Below are 16,180 nucleotides of genomic sequence, written 5' to 3'. Positions count from 1 at the left end.
CTTACCACATGCAATCTTGTGCCTCAGCCCTTTAAGAAGGATGTAACATGAAAATTCTTTAAAAAAATACCTATTAAATTTTCTTGAAATATCAACTTGCAAGTACAGGTATTCTATACTAATGAGCTCTACCATTTTATTTTACCTCATGGATGTTTTTAGAGAGAAAGAACCCCCAGTCCTATCCACGATTTAAGTTATAGGACCAGTATGATCAGCTACACAGTGACACAACCATGCCTAAAATCAAAATGAGAACACTCAAGTGCAAGACTGAGAAATTCCTTAATAAAAGGCAGCGTATGCTATAAACCAGCCATGTCGCCTTGGACATGTCACTTCAGTTCTTGAGAACTTAATTTATTTTAATTTTTACTTTACTGTGGTAAGAATACTTAACATGAGATCTACCCTCTCAACAGGTTTTTAATTGTACAAGACAATATTGTCACTATGGTTAACAATATTGTGCAGCAGATGGCTAGAACTTCCTTATCTTATATAACTAAAATCTTATACCCGCTAATTAGCAAATGGGGAGTTGCTAATCAACAACAATTTAGTATTTATTTTGAGGAAACAAAGTGTGCTAGAGTGTGCCTTTTAAGAATCCTTCTATGCCTTTATTTTTTCATATGCTGATACAGAGCAATTTTCAATGGTACTTGAACTTACCTTGCAACAGTAACTTCAAAAACTGCTTTCATGTTCAATTGTTTCTTCTAGGTCCATAAAGCACATTCACGCAGTTATATATTCATTTATTAATCAAGCTTTAAACTGTCCTATAAATATGTTCTGGTGTAAATTTAAAGAAAATACAGAAAGTGAAGTAAGAACTGGTTACCAATCTGACTGCTAGAAATGTACCTTCCATTTATGTCTTTATGACTGGAAGCAGAAGTCACAAAGATGATATTTAACTGTTAGTCCTTTTGACCAAAGAATGAACTACTGAAATCAAACTCAACAGGTATCGCCATCACTATGAAAATGATAAAAAGTTGCATTATACACCTTCTGTTTTCTTCTTCAATTTTACTTAAGAGTTACTGAACACCTCATAACTTACACCTCACTCTTATTCTTATGGGCAAATCTTTAATTGAACTTACACCAAGCAAAACTTGAGTTCACGTTTACTAACTATGAGCCACAATGCACTGCTTACTTTTCTTTACTGACCTCTTTCTCCTTTTATAAACAAACTTCATTTACATTAAATATGTTTGCTGATAAAATTTACCTCTACTTTTCATACTTAAATTTTAAAAAAGCCCAAACCAAGCCCTCCAATGTTCTTGTTCCATATGGATTTGGTAGAGGAGAGCTTTGTTAAGTTGATGTTTTAGACGAAGTTAAGAGAGAAGAGACCTATTCAGAGCAAAGAACAAAACTAAGAAAGTTTATGGGGACATAAACTGGATGGTGAACTTTCTAATTCTTCATAAATCAGTTTCATTGTATGGTTTTGCTTTAACATTATGTTATATTCAAAGACATTAGGCACAGTCCTTTATTTAAATGTTAATAGCCAGTAAATTTCATTTTTTATTACTATTTAATTGATCTTGGCTTTTACACATTGATATATATGAGTTAGTAATTCTTAAAAACTACCGAACAATAAGTTACTAACTTTACTAAGTATATAATTACCTAGAGTTAGTAATGACTAATTACACATAACCAAGAGTTACCAATTCTTAAGAAAGAATTTCCAGAAGTTTAGGGGGACCACTTATGCTCAGGCAACAACGATGCATGTGGATCACTGTCGCCAAGCAGTAAAACTCAAACGGTAATTATTTACTTTGTCCTAGTAACTGTACTTCAAGGAATCTGTGCTACAGAAATCATCAGAGAATGAGACAAGCTTAGCATTACTTATCCTAGAAAAACATGACAACCCACATGAATAAGGAAATGTTTAAGTAAATCATAATGTATCACTCTATGAAATATTGTACAATATTTAAAATGATGCTTTCAAAAAATGAATGGCATTGGGAAATTTAGAGAGAATTACACAAACTGTATATATAGTTTAACCTTAATTCTACTAAAACAAACATACATACATAAAATACACTTAATATATAGAATATGTGGATAATCAAGCTAAAATATGTGTAAAATAATGTCTGTGAACATTGAGAGGTACCACTATGATATATAGGGTGATTTCTATTTTGATTTTATGTATCTCTATATTTCACAAGTATTCAATATGAGCAAGTACTATAATCAGAAAAAAAAAAAAAAACCTTTTTAAAATATGTTTGTTCAGAATTTAGAATGAGCTGCATTGGGAAGGATGAGTGGAAATTAAATTCAGTTATTATGGGCACCCAAGTAGGATCAAAAGAGCTTATGTACATGATGAACACTGGGATAATAGCAAAAATTCCAGAATAACATCTACCAAGCTAAGAGAGAGTAGCAGGTAAGGAAGTTAACACAGTAAGATTACTAAACCAAAGCAGACAGACTAGCATACCATCCTCTGATAAAGATACGTAGTCCCTCATACAAATAGTTCATTCATTTGTAATAAAGTAGGTTCATTTTTCATTTACAAACCTAATGCTTTCTTTCATACCTCATTACTTTTGTGTTGCTCTATCTCCATACTCCTTATATTCAAGGAAGAAAACACACATACACACCAGTGCAATCTCACTATCAACCATTATTCAAAAAAGGTCTCGTTGAAAAATGTCGGTTCAGAGGCTCTAAGCAAATTTCATTTCTGAACACTACTGTCTGCAACCCAGCAGGCTATTTCACCAAGATACGATCACACATTTAATCAAATGCACCAAAAAAAGAAATACAAAGTTTGCTTAATAATGTCAAATCAGAAAAATACAATGTTGACAGCCTACTAATTTTTAGTGCTCTTTCTTCTTCAAGGATATGCAACAATAAGGAAGGTGCATGGGAGTTCTTCTAATTAAGTTTTATACTAACCTTTAAAAATTCTCCAAATTATCTTCATACGTTACTATTTATATTGAGTTGGTACTTAAAAATACAATACAACTTCCCATTTTGAATAAAAAATTAAAAAAAAAACAATAAATTAAGGAGGTTTCCCAACTTCTACAAAAAATACTTCTAAAGCATCATTTTATTTGAGTTGGTCAAGTGTCAGCATTAAACACTACCCAAACTCTAGTTTTCATAATAATGGATCTATTATTTTGAATAATGCCTATCATTTGAATAACATTATTGGATAGGTTGAAGTATATTTTCATTGGATTCTTTAAACAGCTAATAAATTATATGAAATGTCCTACTTGATATGCTTTTGAATATTCTGCCTCTAAACATAAGGTTTACTTGAATTAACATATATTCCCATCAGTAGCATGACATAATGAGTATACTAGCAAGTGTAAAGCAATTAGATGTCTCAAATGGATGGATTCATATCTGCAAACTCATCTTTCTGCTTTTACTTCTATCTGCATTTCTTTTTATGATGTATTTATTCCCATGCCATAAGTTTTTGTTTCTTCAGTTCCTTCTGGGATAATTTTTTCTCTGTGCAACCTCCACTTGTTTAGGAACTTTTGTTCCTTTTCAGTAAGGACCCTCTTAATGTGGCTGGTGGAGCTCATACATAAGTTAATTTAACCATGAACTCTTGTGTCCAACAGCACATCTTGGGAGCTCTGTTTGCCTGTTTATGCTCAATGCCTAAATAATTTACATTTAAACTTGCACTTACATTTAAGATCAGTATTGCTCTGCATTTTTAAGCACATGTAGCAAATTCGGCACTCTATCTGCCACCAAATCTGTGTCCAGTGCCCCTGTTTGGAATTGTACAATGACAACTCTACCATCATATGACAGAATGGCATACATTGCCTAAGTAAAGTCACATCTTTCAATTATTTGGTGGCTTTACAGATATGCAGTTGATAACTTCGGCAGTTTCACAGGTGTTCTTGAACCTGAAGATTTGAATCCCTTGATTTACATGTGTTTATTGGGCCAAGTAGGGAAGCATTTTTCAAAATCACCTTGGCCACACACAGGAAGAGAATAAAACCCATTTTTAATGGTTTTCCTAGCCAATTCTCCTTATGTCTGATCTGTCTCAGTTAACAAAGGATCACCACAGGGGACATTCAGGTTTTAACTGCCTTTTAATGAGTTTTTCCTTCTTCAAGCTAACTATGTGTCTGTCCACAGAGGATCTACAATATCATTACTGACTCCACTAAGCTAGAGATAGTAGATTGATCTAAAGCTGGGTACCAAAAATTCAGACTGTGGTCAAAGGGAAAGGATCCAATAGGCAAAGAGAAGGAAAAGTGGTAACTGAAGTAGGGGCAACCAACTGGAGCAGAATCCTAGTGGTATTCAGGGTGCTTTTTTTTTTTTCTGATGCCTAGGTAAACCTCCATCCTTCCCTAAGATTCTTTAGGTGAGAAACACAATAACTTCCCAATAAATTAATCATTTTAGCCTAAAGCTAGTTGGAAGTGTCTTTGCAATTAAAAGAGATAATGAATACATTCATTTTACTAAATCTTGTAAGTTGAATTTAGGTCCATAAGATAATTGAAATGTTATAAAATATGCAGCATTTTGGAATGACTTAAATAATATTTAACTGTCACATAAAAACTTTGGAAATTAAAGTGAAATTTCACTGAAAAGTACCTGTAACTCAAAAAATGTGCATTATTTTAAAAGAAAATGGTTGCCTAAGCTGTTCTTTTAAAGTCAACTACAGTTAATAATACGAGTAAAACTCAATAGACAAATTCAGCTGAACAGTTAAAGCCAATATAAAGAAGAAAGTCTATAGATATGCACATGTTAACACAAAACTATTTCTCAATAGACTCTTTGTCCACTCCTTGAAGTCATGATCAGTATTCTGAGTCAAGGTTCAAACAACAACCATCAGCCATTGACAGACAAATCAAGAGCACTGAAAATTTGAAAAAACAGAAGACGTAAATATAAACCAGTTGAGCCTTCCATTCTTGCCAGAAATAAAATCTCATACAAAAAAGATGACCATCAGTCAGGACCATTTACTCTTATCCAAAAGTGTTTGGAAGAGCTGTGAGGAGAGGAAAAGGGGAAAAAATACCAAACCAAAACAAAACAAAATAGGAGACTGTTGAAAAACTTCTTACAGGGTCAGCTGTCAATGGAATGCATTTTAGTATTCAGGTTACCCACCCATGCAGAACATCAAAAACTGGGCTTGAGTCTCTCCCCTATTCTCACAGGCTCAGGCTACTGTGGAGCCACTGGGGCTGTCTTGAATAGTAACACACTCTCCCCTGCGGGACGCATAAACACCAACACAAGCCGATCAAACAGAAGGGGGTGTCGTTTCTACTTGGCTTTCATTTTCTTGAGTCATACTTTAAAACACTTAATTCTGGTACAATTTAGCAACTCAGCCGTCCAACGCGCAGCTTATTTTTTCATTCATCTTTACCGCCTACCATGTTGTTGTACATCTTTCCGCTTGAACATAAATGCTGGGTAATTATAGGTATAAGTCACACATCTCAATAACTTCTTTTATTGGCAATCGTCACTGACCTACAGATGTTAATTCTAAAATTTGGACTTATTTATGACCCTTTCAATACTTCTGGTCTTTAAAGCAATTTTGGGATTTGAATTTTAAGGATTCATCTGCATTTATCGCAATCTTATGAGGACTTGACTTAAGGATTATAAATCTTTTAAAAGCATAGAAATCCTTAAATCGTGGAAGTTTATGATGACTTGGCTACAACACTGTAGGAAATTCTGATGCAGTTAAAGCTTAAAGAGCTGCTGATGCCATGTGAAAAGATGATCAGGAGTTTAATTTAAAATGTCTTAAGTTAAATTGCTACTTTCATTTTATACGTGATTTGAAGTCAATCTTCAGACACAGCACTTGGTGGCTGTCAAAAATATTTTCCTGTCAGGATTATATGATTTTTGGTGGGGAATTAGTAGCAGAGCATTACATTTTAAGATTAGGAAGAAAAGCTCAAAAACAGGTACTTAACAAAAGGTTAAAAAAGAAGAGAGGGAAAGAACATGGGAAAGACAAAAAGACACGTGAAACCTTTCTCAACTGCTTAAGAAAATGCTATTGATTTTCAAAGCTCATCAAGAACTCTTCAATTAAGAAAATGATATTTGATTTAGCTAAATTTTCTTACTAATGGTACTTAAGGACATTTCTAATAATACCGTAACTAAGAGTAATAGGGACCATTCATTAAATGCTCACTCTATCAGGTTATTTTTCTATTTACTTCTTATTCCCCTCCCCAAACCAGCCATGTAGCCTTTATTACTTTTATTTTACAGATAGAGATGACAGAGCTAGAAAGTTGTGGAGCTGGGACAGTATTCAAGTGCCTCTCATTCCAAAGGCCATTTCTGAGAAGTTCGTAATTAGGGACAGTGCCCATCTAAGGAGTATAATTTAGTTTCTACAATACTTGATCAGTATTAACCAAAGTGGAGATGATAAGTACTGCAATACTAATTTCATAGTGGCAGGCCTAGGTCAGAAATTACATTAGCCATGGAATATATCCCCCCAAGATGTATATAATTTATAAATAATATATCTCTAAAGTTTTCACATAGATGTCAAAGCGCCATTCACAGTTTTCCAGTTAAAGTTTAGCATCTAGTAAAACTAATCTCTTTGTGGAGCCTCCCTTACTCATTAGGCATATTACCACTCATAAACAAACTGAACTACACCATATAATTACCCCAAAGATCCTTTTCACTGAAAATGGCCTGTTGTGGTGCTTGGATAGTGATTAACAGACTAAGAGTGCAATGAGTCGTCTTAGTATCACTTCAGAAAAGTGATTTCCTCCCTAATAATTCCCAAGATACATAAATATTCAATTAGGGTCTTTGAAATCTAGTTTTAATTGGGCTTTCATTCTCTACCCAACTTCAAACTTAGCCCAAGCTAAAAAAGGTATTTTATTAGTTCTTACTATAAAAAAAAAAATCCCCATAACTCTTCATGAGTTTTAAAATGGGAGGGTAAAATAAAGCCAAGATTATCTTTTATATGAAATTTTCAAATTTAACAGCATTTTAAGACATACTGTAAAGCAATGAGGTGAAACATAATTGCTTTCTGAATCACGTGGGAAGTTGATTAAAGTTTCCTGGGACCCTCCTGAGATTTAGTAAAAATAATAATAATGACAGTAGCAAACAGTTGCATCTCTATTATTATGTGCCCAGAACTGTTTTAAGCACTTGGCATGTATTTTCCCTTTAAATCTTCACAAAAACCTATGAATTAAGAATAAATGTATGGGGGCCCCTGGGTGGCTCAGTCGTTAAGCGACTGGCATTGGCTCAGGTCATGATCCCAGGGTCCTGGGATGGAACCCTGCATGGAGTCCCTGCATCAGGCTCCCTGCTCCGCGGGAAGCCTGCTTCTCCCTCCCACTCCCCCTGCACGTGTTCCCTCTCTCGCTGTGTCTCTGTCAAATAAATAAATAAAATCTTAAAAAAAAAAAAAAAAAGAACAACTGTATGTCCATTAAAATACATCAGGAAATTGAGGCATAGAGAGATCCAATATCTTACCCAAAGTCAAACAACTTATCAAACCTAGGCAAACACACCATAGAGTCCCTTCTCTTTACCACCACACCATTCTGTGTCTCCAGATATGAGAATATCAAGACCTGGGACCCATATTTTGAATATTTTCTATAGCTCCTCTGCTATTATTAGGCTGGAGACCGGCATTTTTAAAGTTTTTATTTCAGTAACTGGGGACCAACAAAAAACTAAAAACAAGCTTTCTACATTGGAAAAAGAATACTGAAAATGTCAAGTAATAAAATATCCAACCTACTTGTATCTTTTTAAAGTCTGAACAGTCTTATTTTCTTATCCTAGATGACTCTTTATATGGTCAGATGGGGTACAAGGCATAAGTACAAGGAGACAGATCTTGCAAAAGTCAACACCAGAGGTTCTCAGACTCTCTGGTCCCAGGACCCTTTCACATGCTTAAAAATTGATGACCTAAAGCAACTTTTGATTATGTTGGTTACAGCTATCAATATTTATGAACTAATAGTTAAACTGGGAAAATTCTAAAACAAAAGAATATACAAACACACATGCCATATTCCATCAGAGCGATGATGTGATCACAGTTCACATGCCTTCTGGAAAACTCCACGGTACACTTGTAAAAGTACGAGAGTAAAAGGCAAATATCATCACAGCATTGTTACAAAAATGTTTTCTTTTTACGCACTCTCTGAAAGGGTCTCAGGGACCCACACATTTCCCCTGAACTCTCTCACTTTGAGAGGAGAGAACTACCTGCTCTACAAAATAACAGACCCACAAGTTTTCCCAGAAAGAAATATCCAACTTGGGGATTTAATTTTCCATCTCAGAAATAATTTTCACAGTAAACAGAATTACCACCAACATCATTCCATTTAGATTCTTGAATAATATGGACCAAATGTTAACGTCTTCTAATATGTATATGTAATCACTCTTATGAAGAAATTCATTAATATTAAACTAAATTCTTGTTTTAACTTCCAATAAGACATAAGCAAGACATAAGTTATTAAGATCTATAGAATCTGTTATGATCAAATATAAGAAGAACTCTCCCTCTTCACCCGCTCCCTAAAACAAATGGAGAATTCCAATTAATTCTGAGTACGATGACTAATTTATTTATGTATTTGTCAGTACATGAGTAAACTTCACAATTCTAAGAAAAATGTCATACCTGGTTACTTATGCAGTAGTAGAATTAATTTTAGTGGGCCACAACAACACTCAGACAGAATGACATTTAAAGGTTTTGGGGGATATATGCACATCTTAGGACTCATAAATGCTATCCAGAGGCATGCTCACATTACTTTCTCACACTGGCCAATAAACAACAATATCAAAATCACAATGAATGAAAAATAGGGATTTTTCTCCCCACTGATCAACAACAACACACACACACACCCCACACACACAAATGGAGATAACAAAGGGAAAATGTCAGGAGGACCTTACTTAATTTGAATGTTTTAATTTATATTTTATTATAAAATAAAGTATCTATAAAGAAATTCATTTGCATAAAAGACAAGACATTAATGCAATAATAGTCTATGTGTAAATATGTCCTTGAAGGCAAACAAAGGCTAAACTACAATATAGCCTCTGTTTTTAGGGTTTCTCCCTATGTGAACAAATCCATATTTGAATGTAATGCAAATCTCAGAAATCTAAGGGAAAATAGTCATTTGCAAAACTTAAGGAAAGATCACCTCCCTCTAATTCCAACTGCTCTAGCCATCCACACCATGCTAAATTTAGGCTGCATTTCTCAAAATTGCTCTTTGTTCTTAAATACAAAAATCAATCAGTTTTCCTTGCTGATTTCTGGGCAAAAATGCCCCACTTGTAACAGTAACTGTCACTCCTAGTTGGCAAACCCTTTCAGAGAGTTTCAACCCGTGGTTAAAGTGGTCCAAATGAAATCTAACAAACAATTGAGTTTAGCATTATATTATTTGACTAACTTCAATCCTTTTGCTTTTATAACATTTTTAAATCTCCTGTCTAGGATTTCCTAGGCTATAGCTCACCAAAGAATCAAAGGTAAATCAAGACCATAAAAAATTTGTCTTTCTTAATTACTAGAAACAATGCCAGCCACGGTAGCTGGAGCCAGTACGTCTCATACTTGCTATTATTCCCCGTAGAAAGGAATATTTAAATCTCTAAACTGTAAGAAGATCATTAAGAAAACCTTCCATTCATATTTTTGAGGAGAGCTCTCAATCTGAAGGATAATCACACCAAGCCACTTAAAATGAGCCATCAAAAGCATTTACCCATCAGGCAAATCACATGCTGGTTTATCACTCTTCAGGCCAGGGATGCCCGATTCAGCCTAACAGTTCTAAGAAATATTTGAATATTTCACATAAACCTTTATACTAATCACTCCTCCCATCCCGACTGTATAGAAACAGTCCAGATAACCATATACACCAATGGAGCAGGTTATTGAATATTTAGAGATACAGAAGTGCTATGGAATGGCATTCAAGCACTCTGACACATTCACCTTCAGCTAAAGACAGCACAATACACTGACAGACACAGTTCTAATGACATCAGGACCTGTGGAATGTATGACTGCTAGGAAACACATGCTGCTAGGAAACAAAGAACAGATCTGATCAAATCTTCTAATGTAAGGACTGGGAATCATTGTGATTCGATCTTCTAAAATGAGGACAAGTGTTCTTTAATCTTCGGAAATATTTACAAGTATAAAGACCGTAACATATATCCTCTAGAAATGAAACAAATATATGAAGCTAGATTCTCATACATTAAATCACAGTTCTCTAAGTTTTCTATTAAGATGACAGCCACTAGCAATAGTGCATAAAAACATAACTTAATCAAAGTCAGGTATCAATGATTCTGTATTCCTTTTTTTTTTCAGCCTAAGCTTTTTCAAGAAGTCAAGATCTTTAAAAAAAATAAATAAATAAGGAATCTAGAAATTATAGTACCTAGAAAATAAGTACCATTTTACATTTACAGTGCTATACTTTTAAAAACAAAACAGAACATAGTCATTTGCACCAAAATCCAAAGCAGTCAAAGCTAATCTACAACTAAGGAATTTAATAGCTTTTAATTATTGAAACTGAAAAGCAGTTTAGCTTTTTAACTTTTTAAAAACTGTTTATCTTTGTATATTTTTTAACCCTTGCTTTGATTACAAAAAAAAAAAAAGTGAAACAAAGCTGAGAGATATTTCAACACAAATATCCTTTTAGCTCCTACACAAATTATTTGAAAACCTCTTGATGCTGCTGTAAAAGAACTGACAATTCTATCTGTAATCCACAAACAAACTGGGCGCCAGAACTCCAGGTCATTTAGTACCATTACAGACTGAAAAACGTATCAGGGAAATCTGGCTAAATTCTGTTTAATCTCATAGGGAAATGAAGAACATTCTTCAAGTAAAAAATTACTAAAGAGGTGTTTCTTTGTAGATTCCACGATGACATTCTTTAGTGCCGATAGCTCATATGACAGTAAATTAGCAAACCGCCTATTTACTTCAGAGCAAAACACAGAAGGCAGTTTTTCCTTCCTGCCAGCGTCTATGCGTCTCTTCATTTCCCCAGCAGCTGGCTGGAAGGATGTAAAATCAGAGGTGCAAGAAGGCTTACACTTCCTAGTGAGTAATCCACCCAGGAAAGTAAACAGGACAGACACCACCAGGTTGGGCTTTAAAGGAGAGTGCGGCAGGACTGCTTACACCGTTGTTTACAAAGTGCTCCAACTACCGCAGGCAGGGATCACACACAGGCACAGGGAGGAGACACCCAGAGGTGGCTCACACACCTAGAGTTCGCCCAATTGCTGTGATGTCTCTGGCCATAAAGCAGTGCACGTTTCTATCAGAGTGAGGGAAGTGACCGGAGAATTCCAGAGACCAGGGGTTATTCTGGCTTGACTCGGTTATTTCAATCTGCTCGAGAGATGACTGTTCTACCCCCTGGTCCTCATCAGGGCCAATCTGGGGTGCGTCGAGCGCTGCACCAGAGACACGCGCCGCACGCATCTCGCGGAAATGCTCCTCACTGGGGAGAGGGGACACTGTGAGGCTTCCTCGCAACCCCTACGGGGCCCCGCGGCCTCCTCAAACCAGATTTTCTAGTTAAGCGGATCCCAGGCGATTTCGATAAGAAAGCTCAGCTCAAGTAGCATCAGCTCTACCATCCCCACAAATACCTCCCGGCCATCCCCCGGAGCGCGCAGGAACGCGCACACACTGTCACGCACACGCTGACAACACAGCCAACTAGCCCTGGTAGCAGAGGTCGCCCCCACCCCTACCTATACACCCACCCCCCTATAGCTGGGGGCCTGGCACGCTTAGCCCCTGAGCTCCGACAGGGGACCAGTGGCGGGGGCGCGGTGGCACCAACGCTCCGCTGCAGCCGGAGCGTCCCCTTCTCCCGTTGGAAGCTCGCGGGCGCCTGCCTCCTACCTGTAACCCAATCGACCGCGGACACCAATGCTCTTCCTACCCCGCCCTGGCATCCCGGCTGCCCGGATTCGTGCAACACCGTCCCCCGCCCCGTGCCCACTCCCAACACCGCGCCGCCCCGGGCCACCCACGAAAGTAACAGCTTCCTCCAACCAAAACCGCCTAACAAAGCCTGGGCAAGCAGCTCTTAACCAAACTGCCGTGAAGGGGACACAACGGGCGGGGTGCGAAGAGGCAGCACGGCTATACGACTCAGGGGCGCGACCTGGGCAAATGCGGCCCCTATGGATGCTCCAGACAGGCGTCTAGGAAGGATCGCAGTGAGCTCGCCGCCCCTCAGTCCCCATCACCCCAGAGTCCAGCTCTCACCCGGTCCCTGTCGGTTATCCAGCCCTCTCCCGCCTCCAGCGGCACCAGGTCGGGCCGATGGAGAGAAGGCGCCCCCTGGTCTGTTTTCAGCCCCCGCCAAGGGATGACACTGGGGTGAGAGAGGAGAGAAAATTCCCGGGGTGGAAATTCCAGTTCCGATTCCCAGCGTGTTGAGCTGTGAATGTGCCGGGTCTGCTCTCCCCTTCATCCCTCTCGGCCGCCAAATCGCCCAGTTGCTGGAAAAACCTCAACCCGTGCCAAACCCCAGTGCCCACCAGCCAGGAGGCTCCCTTCCCACCCCGCATCACGATCGGATGAGTGTGTGTGCGGGCGTGTATGTGAGTGGGTGGGTGAGTGTGCGTGAATCCCGCACCCCCTCGGTTGCCCGCCCCGCGGACGCCACCGCCTGCGCTGGGCCAGGGCCACCACTATTAGGAAGAGTGAGAAGAATAAATTACCTTTCGTAACCGCCGGTCCCTGAGATCGTCCCATCAGTTTGCTCAACAACCTGCAGCCGGGTGCAGTTTCCACAATCCAGCCATGGAGCCCGGGGCAGAAGACCGGCCGGCCCCAGAGAAGACACCCCACCACACGCGGCAAAGAATGACACCAAAGCGCAGAGAAGGCAGCAGGAGGGTGGAGACCCCGGCCAAAGAAACAACAACAAAAAGTCTCTCCTTCCCCCTTTCTTCTACTACACAGCCTTGGAGAAAGGTCGGGGGGGGGGGGGGGGAAGAACCAAATGTTTGTCTTCCTTTACGTGTTCTTGCTTCAAACACACCAGGGGGTAAAAACGGAGCAAAGAGAGAGGAGGGTTCAAATGTCTCTCCCAGTCCACAGTTGCACAACTTCGGAGTCGGGCTCAGTCTCCAGCAGCAGCCGAGACCCAAGCGGCAGCTAGTAACAGGCGGCAGTCATAGCTGAGGCTGCTTCTCCTGCTCCTGCTGCGGCCGCCGCTGCTGCTGCCGCCGCTTAAGGAAAGACGCTGCTGAAGAGACCAAAAATCTTCCACCATCCCCCCAGCCGATCTTTATATCCAGTTCTCCCACCCCACCCCCTTCGCCTTCTTTCTCTTCTTCTTCCTCGTCCTCCCCTTTCCGCTTGGGGAAGGGCGCAATGGAATAGGTAGGGGGAGCCGCGAGAGCCCGGGGTGGCTTCTTCTCCGCCAAACCCGCCTCCTTCTCCTGAGGTTTTCCCCCGCGGAGGGTCTCCTCTCGCGCCCGCAACCTGCGCCGAGAGCCGGAGCGAGGGCCACGCAAACTCCTTCCCGGGTGCACGGTGGGGGCGCGCGGGCGGAGCGGGCGCCCGGCCGCTGAGGGCTGCGTCCCGGGGGTCGCGGAGCCCGGAGCCCGCGGGGTGGCCGATTAGCTCGCCGGCCGGGCCGGGCAGCTGAGGGCATGTGGGAGCTTCATCGCGCGGCCCCGAGCTCCGCGCCGCCGCCGCCGCCTCTTCGGTTCTTTCTCTTCTTCGACTCTCCGAGAGCGAGCAAGGCTCCGGCGCTCTCCACACACGCACACTCACACACGCGCACACACGAGCAAGCTCCTGCCAAAGCAAACCGTGCAATCCGCGCGCGCGCACACACCCGGAGAAAGAGGACGGAGGCAAAAAGAGAAGAAAGAAAGGGGAGGGGGCGAGTCACAGGCGGCAGCAGCAGCGGCTGTCGGAGCGGAGGCAACGAGCAGTCCGGGAAAAACCAGCAGCGGCAGCGGCGGCGCCCACCCGGACCAGCGGCAGCATCTGCATCCCCGCTCTTGGGAACTGGGGCGAGCGGTGCCGGGCGACCGGGCGACCCGGCGACGCGCCGAGAGCCGGTCGGAGCGCGGGCGCGCGGGGGCCGTGCAGCCTGCGCGCGGAGGACGCAGCCGGGGCCCGAGCCGAGGCCAGAATGAGCCGCGGGCTGGCGAGCGCCACGAGCGCCGAGAGCCGGGGAGGGGGCTCGCGCGGGGGGGATGAGGGTGGCACGTAAAACCCGGATCTGGAGTGCACTCGGGCTCCGCCGCGCGGACTCCACCTAGCTGCTCGGCAAACGCTTGGAGGTGGGAATGAGAGGGCTGCTACAGGAGGCTTCCCTTTCAGGGTTTGTCAAACAAAGGGTACCTCTCCTCCCGGCTTTGAGGCACGATTCTCCTTCAGTCTTGCAGTGTCTCCCTCTCTCTCTCTCTTTCTTCGTCTCTCTCTGTCTCTCTTCCCTCTCCTCCCTTCCTCTCTCCCTCTCTCCCTTCTTCTTTTCCTCCACTCCACCCAGGTAAGTAAACGTCAGACTGAAAGTCCTGCCAGTGTCTCTTTTTCTAAGTGCAGATTATTCCATATTTTCATTATGCAGGTACCGAGTCCCAGTGCGTTTTCTGCCTTTGGTCCATTCTATGTTCCTTCAAACTTACCTCAACGTGCAAGTTCATCGCAGACTTTAAAGTATCCTCTGTTATTCGGACATAGGGATTTAATGATTTTATTTCATAATCAGTAAAAATTACCATAATGGATATAGAAGGGTGCCAATTCCAAAGCAATGCCTTCTGATGGAGGGGAAAGTCTGCTCAAGTTAACTGAGTGACCTTGGTCCATTACTGAGCCCCCTTGTGCTTTCTTTGTAAATGAGAGAGAGGGTTAAGTAGGTAATTTATAAGGTCTCTTCCTGCTCTAAACTTTCATGATCTGAAAAGACTAAGGTGTTATTTTCTGTATCAGTAAATTCGAATTACAATTATGAGAGAAACTAAGATTTATTATATGCATTCAACAAGCTTATTATATCCAAATTGTATTTGGGTGTATATATTCAGTATGATCTAATGCCCTTCCAGAGCTCTTTGGGAGGCATAATCAACCCCAGTACATCTGAAGAACCTAAAACCTCATTAGAATTAACAGACCATACCCAACACAAGTGACTATCAATATCTTCATTCATTCTTCAAAGCTCAATTCTAGTCCGAATGCTCCAGAATGCTCCTTTTCTCACCAACCCCAAATAAAATAATCACTCCTTTCATTATATTCCCATAGCACTGTGATGGTAATCTACGATAACACCTATTTCATTCTGTTTTTTTCTTGTTCGTTTAAAATAAGGAGTTGCTTGTCTATAGGTCTCCTCAGATTATAGGATCTTCCTTAAATGCAAATTCCAAATTTTAATCATCTGTATAACATAAAATTATTATGTATCCACAGTACTTTGCACATTGTAATTTTTTTTTAATTTTGGAGGGGAATTTCCTGATATTTCTGAATTCTGACCAGCCAGATGTTCGTTCACACACTTAAATTAGGCAATTTGAATTTGCCTAATATAAGGCATCCACAAACTCCCCTGAGTACATAAAGAAAATGTAAACTGACATCTGAAGTCACTTGTTACTTAAATGATTTCGGAAATAGACTCTAGCTAATTGTGACAAAAGGACGCAAAATGGAAACTACCCAATTCATCTCCCAAATGGATATATGTGGAAAAGCAATAAAATAACAAAATGTGGAATGAATGACTCCGTATAGATATTAAGTGTTATTAGTGATAGCAGCAGAAATATAAATAAACAGACCAATTTTTAGAATCAGTCTTATCTTGACGGGTCTGGAAGGATATGGGAGAGGAATTCAAATTAATTTCAAAATGGAAATTAATATATCAAAATATAAAATATACTAACTGAAAACTGCATATTAATTTAAATAAGTAATTAAATATGAGACATACTAACTGAAAAGTAA

General features: G+C 40.4%; 1 protein-coding gene across 1 annotated transcript in view; it reads right to left on the bottom strand.

Moving 5' to 3' along the window:
- ADGRL3 (adhesion G protein-coupled receptor L3) overlaps positions 1 to 14,069 on the bottom strand; it is an 819,557-nt gene extending 805,488 nt beyond the window's left edge. Inside the window, exon 1 of the mRNA XM_045881084.3 lies at positions 12,922 to 14,069. The gene's annotated coding sequence lies outside the window, so the exon portion shown is untranslated. The remainder of the gene's footprint in view (positions 1 to 12,921) is intronic.
- Between the last annotated feature and the right edge of the window lie 2,111 nt (positions 14,070 to 16,180).

The sequence above is a fragment of the Mirounga angustirostris genome, unplaced genomic scaffold (assembly GCF_029215605.1).
Source record: "Mirounga angustirostris isolate CCGP_5_RB_7025 unplaced genomic scaffold, mMirAng1.0.hap1 SCAF_2, whole genome shotgun sequence".
Classification (NCBI taxonomy): Eukaryota; Metazoa; Chordata; class Mammalia; order Carnivora; family Phocidae; genus Mirounga; species Mirounga angustirostris.
The sequence above is the reverse complement of the archived record's forward strand: the minus strand, read 5'-3'. Positions and strand labels throughout refer to the sequence as shown.